Source organism: Hippocampus zosterae, chromosome 1 (assembly GCF_025434085.1).
Source record: "Hippocampus zosterae strain Florida chromosome 1, ASM2543408v3, whole genome shotgun sequence".
Lineage (NCBI taxonomy): Eukaryota > Metazoa > Chordata > Actinopteri > Syngnathiformes > Syngnathidae > Hippocampus > Hippocampus zosterae.
In genome coordinates, this window is record NC_067451.1 from 35,977,225 (window position 1) to 35,989,252 (window position 12,028).

Here is a 12,028-nt window from a genome sequence, read left to right on the forward strand (position 1 = left end):
GTCTCTGTCCTGAACATCTGCTTGTACTTGGAACAAAGAGTGTGTTGTGATGTCTGGGCCCTAATTCCCCTTGAGTGATTAACAGTCCCCTGGCTAACCTCTTTACCTCAAGATTTGTGAACCAGAGGATAGGGTCTGCACTTTGTCAAAATGCCAACATTGAACTTTGCTTGACTTTCTTTGTTTCAGGTTTTTACATACGGGGAAGGACTGCCCGCCCCTACTTAACATAATTAACATACTATGCCTATATGTACGTGTGACTGTAGCGACTCGGCGCGGCCTGATAATATCTGAGACTCACAGGAGCCAGAATCGATTCCACTCTGACATCGGTAGAATAAAATCTTTTCCCAATCAGCCGTGGTCCCTGAAGTGCTCATTCGTCGGGAAACAGCCACCGATCACCGAGTGTTTTTGAAGACCAGCGAAGCAGCAAACACCATATACCACATTTTTGGCGTCACGAACAGGATTCGTGTTCTCCAGGGGACCGTCCCGTCCGCTCTCTCCGCGAGCATCCAGCGGCCAGCCGACGACCTGTTTTGAGGTGAGTTGCTTGCACTCAAAGTCGCCGCAGCATGCTCGCTCTTGGAAAGGGGGGAGGGAGCGTTGTCCCCCGCACGGAGGACAGTTAAACGGATCTGATGGGGCCACGGCGGGCTCCAGGGAAAGTTGTCTCTCCTAGTCAAAAGCCGTCATAATGTGACTATTGAAGGGGGAGTGGCCCCAAATAGAGACAGCGAAAGAAAAGTAAAAAATAAAAACAGGAAAAATAAATTAAAAACAATAAATAAAAACAGGAAAAATAAATAAAAAACAATAAATAAAAAGGGAACAGTAACAAAACGTTTTGGGAATTGTATGCGTGACATGTCTGGTGTGAATGATAAACGAGAAGAAAATAATAGGAAGTCCCATAAAACGTGGACGTGGAAATTAGTCGTTTCAGTGGTCCCGCGGAGGATCGAAATTTTAGCTGTGTGATTGTGGCGGAAACACGGGTACGATTGAACTATGCTGCGACAAGAGATGGGTGAACCCAAACGGAGATGTCCGGTGGGAGCCTAGTCTCTGCCAAAGTCCAGCGCAAAAGGGAGGTTGCGTCGACCGCGTTTGGCTAATAGGAACGAGCGCAACCTTGGCATCCGTACCGTGAAGTGTGAGAGACGGCCAGCCACGGAATGTGGGCCGAAGAAATAGACGGCCAGCCACGGAATGTGGGCCGAAGAAATAGACGGCCAGCCACGGAATGTGGGCCGAGGAAATATACGGCCAGCCACAGACATGTGGGCCGAAGAGAATGATGCGCGCGAAGCCACGTCGTTTGGGCACTGATCGAATTAGAGGTGTATGTGAGTTATAAGGCTTGTCAATTTAAATGCTGGTGTAAGAGGCCCCCAGGTAAAACGAAGGACTGGCGGTTTTTGAATATTGATTGAGCTGATACGATCTGCTTGCGGTTCGATTCCTCTATGGGGACGTGTCATAACAGCATACACATCTGTCAAAGTTTGATAAATTTGAGCCTGTACAGACCGCGTTTGGGAAATAGGTGCTGGACGGCTTGTGTGTGTAGAGAAAATCCCTCTGTGTGAAAAAGGGAAAACGTGGCATGAGGCCTCTTGAATGCAAGGAGTGGTATACCTGGGGAAAAAAGTATTTTGTGTGCACACTTAAGTTAAATTCTGCAGAAAATAAAGGGGAAAATATAAAGCGCTATTAGAAACGAAACGAAACGAAAGTTAAGTAAGACGTGCGTATTTGTCAGTGCATATCTGCACTGTTAAACAACAAACTGCATAGCCGCAGTTGGCAAACAGCAAAACGTGGAATGGATTCGAATCCTGCTCTGTCTTCTTTGTGAGTGTCTGTCTTCTTTGTTTGTAAGTGTCTGTCTTCTTTGTTTGTGAGTGTCTGTGCGTGCAGAGACGTGTGGGATCCCTGTGTATGTGTGTGTGTGAGTGTACCCATGGGTGTGTGTAGGTGAGCGTGCGTGTGTGCGCGTGTGCGCGATCGTGAGTAAGTGTGTGTGTGCTCTTGAGTGCGAGTGAGTGAGCGTGCTTGTAGAAGAAACGAATGGAATGGATAGGATATTGTGCTTCTCGGTGCTCTGGGGCGCGTGCCCGCCTGCGGTGCCCGCTCGGGGAGGGGAATCTGGCTTCGGGGGCGGGACAGGGACTGGCCAACCTGTACCTGCCCACCGTGTTTCAAGGCTAGGCACTCCCCGTGTGGGTGACGTGGGGGCGGGGCGTGGGGCCGGAGTTGGGCCCATTTTGGGGCCGACCTTGCTGGTAGCGAGAAAATGTGACTGGATGAAGGGGGACGGCATGCTGAAGGAGCAAAAGAATGCATGACCAACTGTGGAGGTCCTGAGGTAACTGAAACCCAGGAGAATGAATGTGCCACAGCTGTCTAACAAGAAACAAGAAGCACGGGAATGCTACCTAACGACACTAATATAGATGTGCATGTATGCATCTCAAGAAAGAGTGTGGCCCCTCATAAATAATACGAGGGTCAGCTGGCGCCCCCGAGACCCTCTGGGAGCAATGAGAAATTGGAGTTGCAGAAAAGCCCGACTTGTTAATTTAAATTAAAGACAATAGTTTGAAATATAAAAAGAAAAAACTAAGTGTATTCAATTTGAGCTATAATAATATTATAATAATAATAATAAATTTTATTTGTGGGGGTCTTCCTATGAACTCAAGGACACCTTACAACAAGCAGTCAAAATCACGAATACTATGTTAAGATCAACATCAAATAAAATAAGAAAAAATACAACAACAGAAAGAATAATGGCTTTATGGTACGAGTGAATAGGCTTGTCCAAACAGATGTGTTTTGAGGCGGAATTTAAAATGTGTTAATGAGTCTGTATTACGAAGGTCAACGGGGAGCAGATCGACTGAAGGCTCTGTTTCCCATGGTGACGAGACGAGCAGGGGAGGCAGAGAGAAGGAGAGAGGAGTAGGAACGAAAAGAGCGGACAAGTGTAGGAATGTGGATGAGGTCAGGTAGGTATGGAGGGTCTAGGTTATGGATGGCTTTGAATGTGAGGAGTGAGAAAAGAGCGGAGCCGGCGGATGTTTCTAAGATGATAATATGATGTGGTTGATATGCGAGGGGAAAAGAGAGGGTCAAGTTGACAAGTAGAGGTTCTTCTATATATTGCATTTAATGGGTAGTTTGACCACTGCCTTCGACATTGGAAAAAGAAAAAAATATATAACCAAAGTAACTCGACAAAGTTATGATAAACAAGGCAGCGAGGATGCCTCCTTCACCGCATGAGGTGACGAGCGCTAAAATTATGACCGCACTACAAGCGCCGAGTGGTCACTTGTACATAGACAAGGCAGAAGAAATTGGAGCGGATGGTCAATCTGCAGGCAGAGAGACCTGAGCTCACCAGACGCATGAAAATGTGTCTCTATTCATCATAATCGCAGACACTGTTGTGAGGGTTAAAGAGATTGAGTGAATTAAAAAAAAAAAAAAAAAAAAAAAAAGAAATTATAAACGTCTTAACAGAGGGGCACTTTAATCATTGTGTAGACTCCACAGGCAGGTTTGTAAGCACAAACCTACAGGAAGGGGGATAACACATACTAGCCGTTTTACTGGCCCCCACCCGAATCCCTTGTGTGCCAAGCTTCCCCCTGATCTGCCCAGGGTGGTTCATAAACAATTGGTAAAAGTAGAAAAATGTATGCAAATTAAACAGAAGAATGAAAGCATGAGTGTTTGGGATGCGACCACTTTTGTAACTAAGGAGACTGAATTGACGAGGCAAATGTTGCTGGATTTGCCTAAAATTGACTATGACATACAGTTGTGGGCAATAGACTGGCTTAAGAGTAAGTATTTACCCAAAGAGATTATGGACCTATTAGAGGGAATAGCCTCTTGCAAATTGACTAGGTTGAATGATAGACAATCAGACGCGCTGAGTTCCATTTATCCAACAACATTGGGTCCTTCACAACAACTGGCGTTTGAATTGATATTTGAGGTACACCCAATGACTTATTTGGTTAATTGTATGGATGCTTGGGTGACTGTCACAGGACAGGACCCCCATAGTCATCCATTGAATCAGGCTTTGTTCAGGCAAGCAGTGCTGGGGGGTTGTCCGTCTGATGTGCAGAAAATGATGACTAACTCTCCCACTCTCCCCACTTCAGATGACGTGAATTGGCGAACTCATTTCCTGTATTATGTGCAACAATCTCGAATGAGAGCCGAGGAAGAGACTGAGAAAACATCCAAGCTACAAAACGACTTTTTGAATTCACAAGTACAAGAGGCTAAGAGAGCCTCCAGTAACGCATGCAAAAAAGAGAAACTTGGGAGATCTAATCAAATGTCAATCAGTGTCTCTCAACAGGCTCCACCACGGCTGATCACACCCACACCGCAGCTCCAAGCCACACCTCAACATTACGGCCTGCCCACAAGGCAGGGCCGAGACGCATGGCTGGGGGGAGGTCTGAGACGGGAAGGTGGGCGTGGACGAGGAAGTCACGGGAGCCAAGCTGGCTGTTTCATTTGTGGTGATGTGAATCATTGGACAAGGAAATGCCCGCGCCGCCGGCACCCACCTGTTCATCAATCAGGCTATGATCAACAAGCTCTGACTCCTCCTCCGCAAAACCACCAACAATGACAGGATACGGCACCCCCACTTGGACAATACCCATCTGCTCCATGGGTACCTGAATCCCCAACAATAGGGATCACTGCTGGCCTCACTGAAAGACTGTCATGAACTTGGACATGCTGGACCACACTTGCTCCCAATGCCTGCTGATGCAAGGCTGACTGGTGCTAAAGTCAGCCGATGACCCACCACTGAACTCTGTCTTCCAACAGTATCGGCCTTGGTCTCCTTAGACTTCCTCCATATGACCTTACCGTCCGCTGATCGGTCCTTCCCACTGCACAATGCTTTTGACAAACTAGAGATTGAAATTTATCGCATGGCCTGGTTGGGTGAAACACAAGGCAATTCATTTAATGTTCCCTCCTCCTCAATTATGGTAGGTCCTGAAGGGTGTGGCAGCCAGAGTGGACCTGTCAGAGGATCTCATCTCATTGACTGGTATCTAGGCCTGACATGGCCGCGCCGCTCATACTTTTTGCCGTCTACTCAAATATCCAAAAATTCTCAGTCGTACACCTTTTTTGTAATCAATTTAGCTAAGGTTTTTCCATATACCACTTTCAGAATCGTATAGGGAATTTTCTCATTCTCTCACCTTGGAGTTAAATTTTACCACACTCGGTTGCCCCACGTATTCGATTTTGTCTTTTGGAATTTTTATTCAAGTGCTTAAACACCTAATCTACTCTTTCCGACATACGGATGGCGTTGTGCTTATTCAGTATAGTAATGCATCATCTAAGATTTGTTGTTTGGATGCCACGTGGTGGCTCCTTTGACGTTTGGCTTTTTGCGGTTTCAAACTATCGCATGTGAAAATTACAATGCGCACTGCTTTTATATTTTTGGGGAGACTGAACACATCAGAAGGTACAGCGATGCCGGTTTCTTTTGTGCAGCCTGGTCTAGCTGATTTACTTAGATGTTTCTGAAAAAGAAGGTTCTGTTTCTGTAGTTCTTTTTCAGAAAAGAGAGGGGAACGTGAACAACAGGGAAGTAAAAGATTAATTTTGATGAATTTTGACATACGTCAGCATGCAATTGGACCCAATTGAACAAAAAACATTCAGCATACATCAGATATGCGGCAGCATGAGGCAAATGTTTAAAATAAAATTTTTTTTTAAAAACTGCCAAAGGAATATCGATTCAACATAGTGAAGAAAAAACAAAGAAACGAAAACTTAGAGAGGCTCTGCTAAAACCAAAAGAAGTAGTTATTAAATGCAGGACACATATGAGAAGGATTTTTCCCACATAAAAGCAGGAAATGACAAAGCAGACTAGATGACTAAAGAGACTGCAGAAGACGACTTGATCTTTAGTGATGGAGGTGGGATCAAAAATGGGAAGTTGTATGTTTTCCAAACTAACAACCTTATTTCAGACCAAGAGAGGGTATCCCGGAGGAGAAGAACTAACCGGGTGGCCAGGGATGAGACTGGTTTGTATCGGCATGAAATTGATGGACGCCCAGTCCTGTCGGCAACTAAATTGAAGACTCCAATTCGGGAGGCATGGTTTTTTTTCATCTGCAATTCAAGGTAAGCTCGAACCAACGTATCAGAGGCTTATATCAAAAACTCAGATGGTGATGGCCTGAGTTTGTAACGATCAAAAGCCGAAGTGGTGCCACAACCGGCCTCGGCCCAACTTGCTGAACTGGTGGGGTTAACAGAAGCATGCCTGCTCGCAGAAGGGGAAAGAGTGACAGTCTACACAGATTCGGCATATGCGCATAGCGTGTGCCACCTGTTCGGTGCTGTGTGGAGGAATCGGGGGTTCAAGAAGACTGACGGTTCCCCCATCCAGCATCATGCGCAGATAATGAAGCTGCTGGTGGCCATGATGAAACCTAGAGAAATAGCCATTGCAAAATGTGCTGCCCACAAGTCCGATGCATCCAGAGTCACGCAGGGAAATAGAGTGGCGGACGAAGCAGCCAGGGCTGTCACGAAAGGCAGCCAGAAAGGGAAAGTTTTGTTGGTTACGCATGAGGTCGATCTCGAAGACAGGGTCACACTCAGAGATGTAATCTTAATGCAGGCAGCCGTTAACCCGATGGATAAACACCTTTGGGAGCAAAGGGGGGCGAGTCAAGACCCTACTGGACTGTGGAGAAATCACGAAGGTCTGGTAGTGGCGCCGCCGGATTTGCTGGGACTATTAATCCAAGAGACACATGGGTTGGCCCATGCGTCAAGGGGGGAGGTAAAGAGAAAAATAACCGCAGAATACGGGTTTTGGGCGCCATATTTGCTCGAACAAATCGACCAGGTAATTGGAAAATGTGCAATCTGTTTGAAAAACAATGTGAGAAGAGGGGTAGCCACCCCCACGGGTTATATCCCGACTCCTAATGGCCCCATGAGAGAACTAGTGGTGGATTTTGTCGACATGATACAACCTGTCGAAGGGAAAAGATATATGTTGGTGGTCGTAGACCGGTTTTCAAGATGGCCGGAGGCCTGTCCAACTAAACGGAAAGATGCTCAGTCTGTAGCCAAGTTTCTGTGCCGCGAAGTTATCAGCAGATGGGGTCTGCCGGATAGGATTTCTTCAGATAACGGGAGAGAGTTTGTGGATAAAACGGTCAAAATCATAATGCAAAAATTGGGAATTAAACAGCGGCTCGGAGCAGTGTATCATCCACAAAGCCAAGGCATTTGTGAAAAAATGAACGGCGTCATAAAAAATCGAATTTCCAAAATTTGTCAACATACTGGCTTGAATTGGATAGCTGCCTTACCACTGGCACTGATGGTTTGCCGGTCGAGTGAATTGCGCGATTTGCATTTGACCCCACATGAATTGGTAACCGGTAGACGCATGCCTTCGCCGTGTTTGCGTACCAGTGGGAAAGGCCCAAGCCTGTCGATTTTGGAGGACGAAATGAAAGCCTATGTCAAACATTTAACCAAGATACATAGGAATATCTCCACCTATGTTGTTGACAGGCAGAAACAAGAAGAAACACAAGAGAGACTCGAAGCAAATACTAAAGACACGGTTCAGCCAGGAGACAAGGTGTATGTGAAAGTGTTCCGCCGCAAGTGGTACAACGAAAGACGGCAGGGGCCATTTGAAGTTGTCCGCTGTACCGGAACAGCGGTGCAAGTGAAAGGGTCGCCTACCTGGGACCATCTGACACACTGCGTCAAGGTGCCCAAAGATGGAGAACCCCAAAGGGGGAGTCGCGGCTGCGAGAACTCCGAACAACTGCCAGAACAAGAGTCGCCCAGGGGCCCAGATCGGGAGGAAGACGGGCAAGGTCGAACTGTGGTGGATAACGTGTCTGCTGAATCTGTTCCTGAGGACATCGGGGGCGGCACAGCCGACGATCAAGGAAGCCAACAGTTCGACAATGTCAATCTCGACAACGCGCCCTCCCCAGATATAGGTGGCTCTCCCCAACACAGCGACACCGTGCCAACTACCACCGGAGATGGTGTCCCCAAGGGACACGGTCACCCAACAGGACCCAGTGACGGACGCCCAGTCCGCCACAGAGTCCGGTCGCAGCGTTACATCGAGCAATGTTGAGGGAGTGTTGGGAAGTGCTGTCATACTGCCATGTAGTTGCGCAAGGGCAGGAAGGTCCCTGTGCAGACACACAGCCAAATGGGAAGACAACACCGGTAACACCCTTGCCCTGGCCCAGCGAACATATGGGGACAATGTACTGTTACTAAATACATATAGGCGATTTGAGGTGTTAGGAGATTGCGCTCTATTTCTGACAAAAATTGACATGAGTGATTTCGGAAACTATACGTGTACCTGTTTCAAAACGGGAGTGGGAAAGGCAGAACGCATGGGCGACCAAACTACGGTAGACAGTGTTACTTTCGTGACATTGACGGAGAAAAAAGAAATTGATGACAAACAACCAGACAGCCCAGTCGCTGAGTATGTTAAGACGGAGAAGGCAGTCACAATCAAAATTGACATTGTATCCATGACAACGAGTGGCGACAACATTGAAACGCAGCCGGCCGCGTCGGGGACGCGCATGACAACGACGGAGGCGGTAAAGCCGACGCCTGACGTTCCAGGACCTGTCCACGAAGCATTTGCGGACTCGGACTGGTCCCCGGCGGAGGTGCGAACCAATTTGCATGCTATGGCAAGACGGGAAGCTGTTTGGAAGGCTTATGGGTTCGATGCTTTGGCATTACCGGGGGTTGATGAATGGGCAGGAAGAAACATGTGGTATCAACTGATGGTGCATTCGATCAAGGCGTACCATTGGAGAATTAGCTTGGGAGAAAAATGGGGCCTTGGGATCTTTCCCTGGTATGGAGTGACATTTTTGGCCGAGCACATTGACAATATTACGTATACCCTCCAGGGATTTGCGAATGAGACGATCAAGGGTTTCCGACAGTTATCACTTACCCAGAAGAGCCATCGGTTGACCCTGCTTAAACATGACATGGCTTTGGATTATATCTTGGCGAGGCAAGGGGGGTTGTGCATAGCCCTGAACTTGACAGATGACGCCTGCTACACTTTGATCCCTGATAACACCGACAACATTACCAGTATCATCGACGCGCTTAAAGTCATTCGAGATTCTTTTGGGCCGTCTGAGGGAGCTGGTTGGTCAGCAACCAGCTGGATACAGGATAGACTGGGACCTATAGGGACGATAGTGGCGCAGGTGTTGGGGGCGCTCGGAATATCACTATGTGTGATGCTTTGTTTTTGCACTGTGATAATGACTGGCGCAAAGGCCATGATATTACGGTGGATAGGCGTGGTAGTGCCAAGGGACCAGACCCAGATGCCGCTGCTCCCGATCGACCGTAAGACTGAGCCGACTTACTCTGGTGAAATGATAGTGACTGACAGGTACTCGGATTAAACATAATAAAATGATAAGGGGAGTGCATGTGAGAGGAGAATTGATATCAGAAAAATACAAAAAAAATAGAGCTGTACACGAAAATGAAAACCCAAAGTTAGGGGATGAAGGAGTGGGAACATCTGCATAGCGCCACTTCCTTGGGTTTTTATTTTCCTGTTTGTGTGATGTGTTGCATGATCCTACTGGAATGTGATCCACCATATGTCGTTGTCCGGCCCGCGACCAGTTTACCATCGTTGTTGTGTCAAAAGTTGCATGTGGTTTGCGTTGAGTGCCATTGTCATCACGCGATACTGGCAGGAGTTCTTATTCGTTCCAGAACCTCTGGATGCTGACCGGGGCCGTGCAAGGGACTCTATGGACAGTGACCTGGACATAAGGACTTTGTATGGACAGCAGGCCCTGGGCAGTGATACCCAGCACGGTCCATCGCTGAAGATTCGGGGAATGGACTCTGCCTCGGCACGCACATACACATGAAGAAGGGGGGCGTCGTTTCGGGGGCTTGTTTTGATAGCATGTTTTGATATCTCATTACTATATACCTCATTGTTTATTCCAGTATTTTTACCTCATTTTGTTACCTGCTGGCCGGCTGATCATGTAACGGTACAATTTCACTGTTTGGTGAGCTCAAACTGTTTTGTGGATTGTAATGTGCCAGGGCTCCTTACATCTGGTTGGCACCAGGTGAAGGGAACCACTGGGGATGGTAGAAAGGGCCTTCCTCTTTTTCCTTGTCATTAGACTGGCGAGGTTTTTTCTCGAGGAGGGGCCGGCAGCTTTTTGGGGCTTCTAACGGGCCACACCAAATTCATTACTTCGCAATTTGTCACCGTTGTAAGGGTATTACCTAAGGGGGGTGGTATCGTCGTTTGAATTATGCGGACTTCAATTTTCTTTGCTTGTGGTTCCTGAGAGGCCTCAGATTGTTGTCAGGGAGCAATTGGCTAACTAAATAGTTTGAGTTTTCCTAGTTAAAATAACCTTAAGTAGCATGCCTTGAGCGTGATTTAGGCTGAAGATTTTAGGCCAAATTGTAGATGTGAGCATATATAAAAATTTGATTGGGGAAAGATGTTTGGACCTTTACCGATGTTATCTTTTGTTAGACCGTTTCCGGGACTACTACTTTGTCCCGGAAGGGGGGAATGTAGTGTAATTTGGAATTCCCTCTCTATTCCTGTAGATGGCCTTAGAATGTCCACCTGGCGTCAGTGACACGATTCTATTCTATGTTTGCGGGTCAGGGAGAGTTCAGTTTCAGCAAGGTGTGCAATCCTATAGTAAGGTATTGTGGCTGTTGCCGTCCATCACTGTTAAGGAATTATTCCGCTAGAAGTAGTAGTAGAACATTGTTGATGAATTTCATCTTGCTGTGAGAACCATTGACACTAGTCTCTGTCCTGAACATCTGCTTGTACTTGGAACAAAGAGTGTGTTGTGATGTCTGGGCCCTAATTCCCCTTGAGTGATTAACAGTCCCCTGGCTAACCTCTTTACCTCAAGATTTGTGAACCAGAGGATAGGGTCTGCACTTTGTCAAAATGCCAACATTGAACTTTGCTTGACTTTCTTTGTTTCAGGTTTTTACATACGGGGAAGGACTGCCCGCCCCTACTTAACATAATTAACATACTATGCCTATATGTACGTGTGACTGTAGCGACTCGGCGCGGCCTGATAATATCTGAGACTCACAGGAGCCAGAATCGATTCCACTCTGACATCGGTAGAATAAAATCTTTTCCCAATCAGCCGTGGTCCCTGAAGTGCTCATTCGTCGGGAAACAGCCACCGATCACCGAGTGTTTTTGAAGACCAGCGAAGCAGCAAACACCATATACCACATCACCATTACCGTTTATTTGAACAAGTCTGAGAACATATTGTTAAAATGGCCAAAAGGACAAAAGGGACCAATAAGCAAGTCTACGGAACATCGGATCAGACATTTTTCACTTAACAAGGCACGTCTACCAAAGGTTGTTCGAATAGCAAGATAAAGGCAGCCATCATTGCACTTGTTGTTTTTGGTGTTATTTTCAAACTTATTCATACAAATTTCTGATACAGTACTTGGCCAAATTACACAAATTTAAGATGACAACGGTCAACATCGGAGGCTTTCCCATCATGCATACAATTAACACTGTTGACTGTTATGCCACTGTTATTTCTGTACATAAAGGGTGTTAACGTCTTATTGCCTTCAGCCAGAGACTGTTACACCCGCGCTGCAAGAAGGAGAGATACCGACGCTCGTTCCTACCGACTGCTGTCAGGCTGATGAATAAAAAATAACAATCATAATAATAATAATAACTAAATTATGTGAAGGAAAATTGTAAATAGTACTGTGCTTTATCCATTGTGTTCATAAGATAAGATATCATTTATTTGTCCCACAATGGGGAAATTTACAGCCTCCAGCAGCAAGAATGTAGGTAGAAAGAAGAAGAGAAAAAAAAAAACCAACAACAACA

The 12,028-nt window shown here is 46.5% G+C and overlaps 1 protein-coding gene across 1 annotated transcript in view; it reads right to left on the reverse strand.

Annotated features, from left to right (window-relative positions):
• Window positions 1-12,028, reverse strand: part of LOC127597653 (fibroblast growth factor 4-like) — a 66,534-nt gene that overhangs the window by 38,599 nt on the left and 15,907 nt on the right. The window lies entirely within an intron of this gene.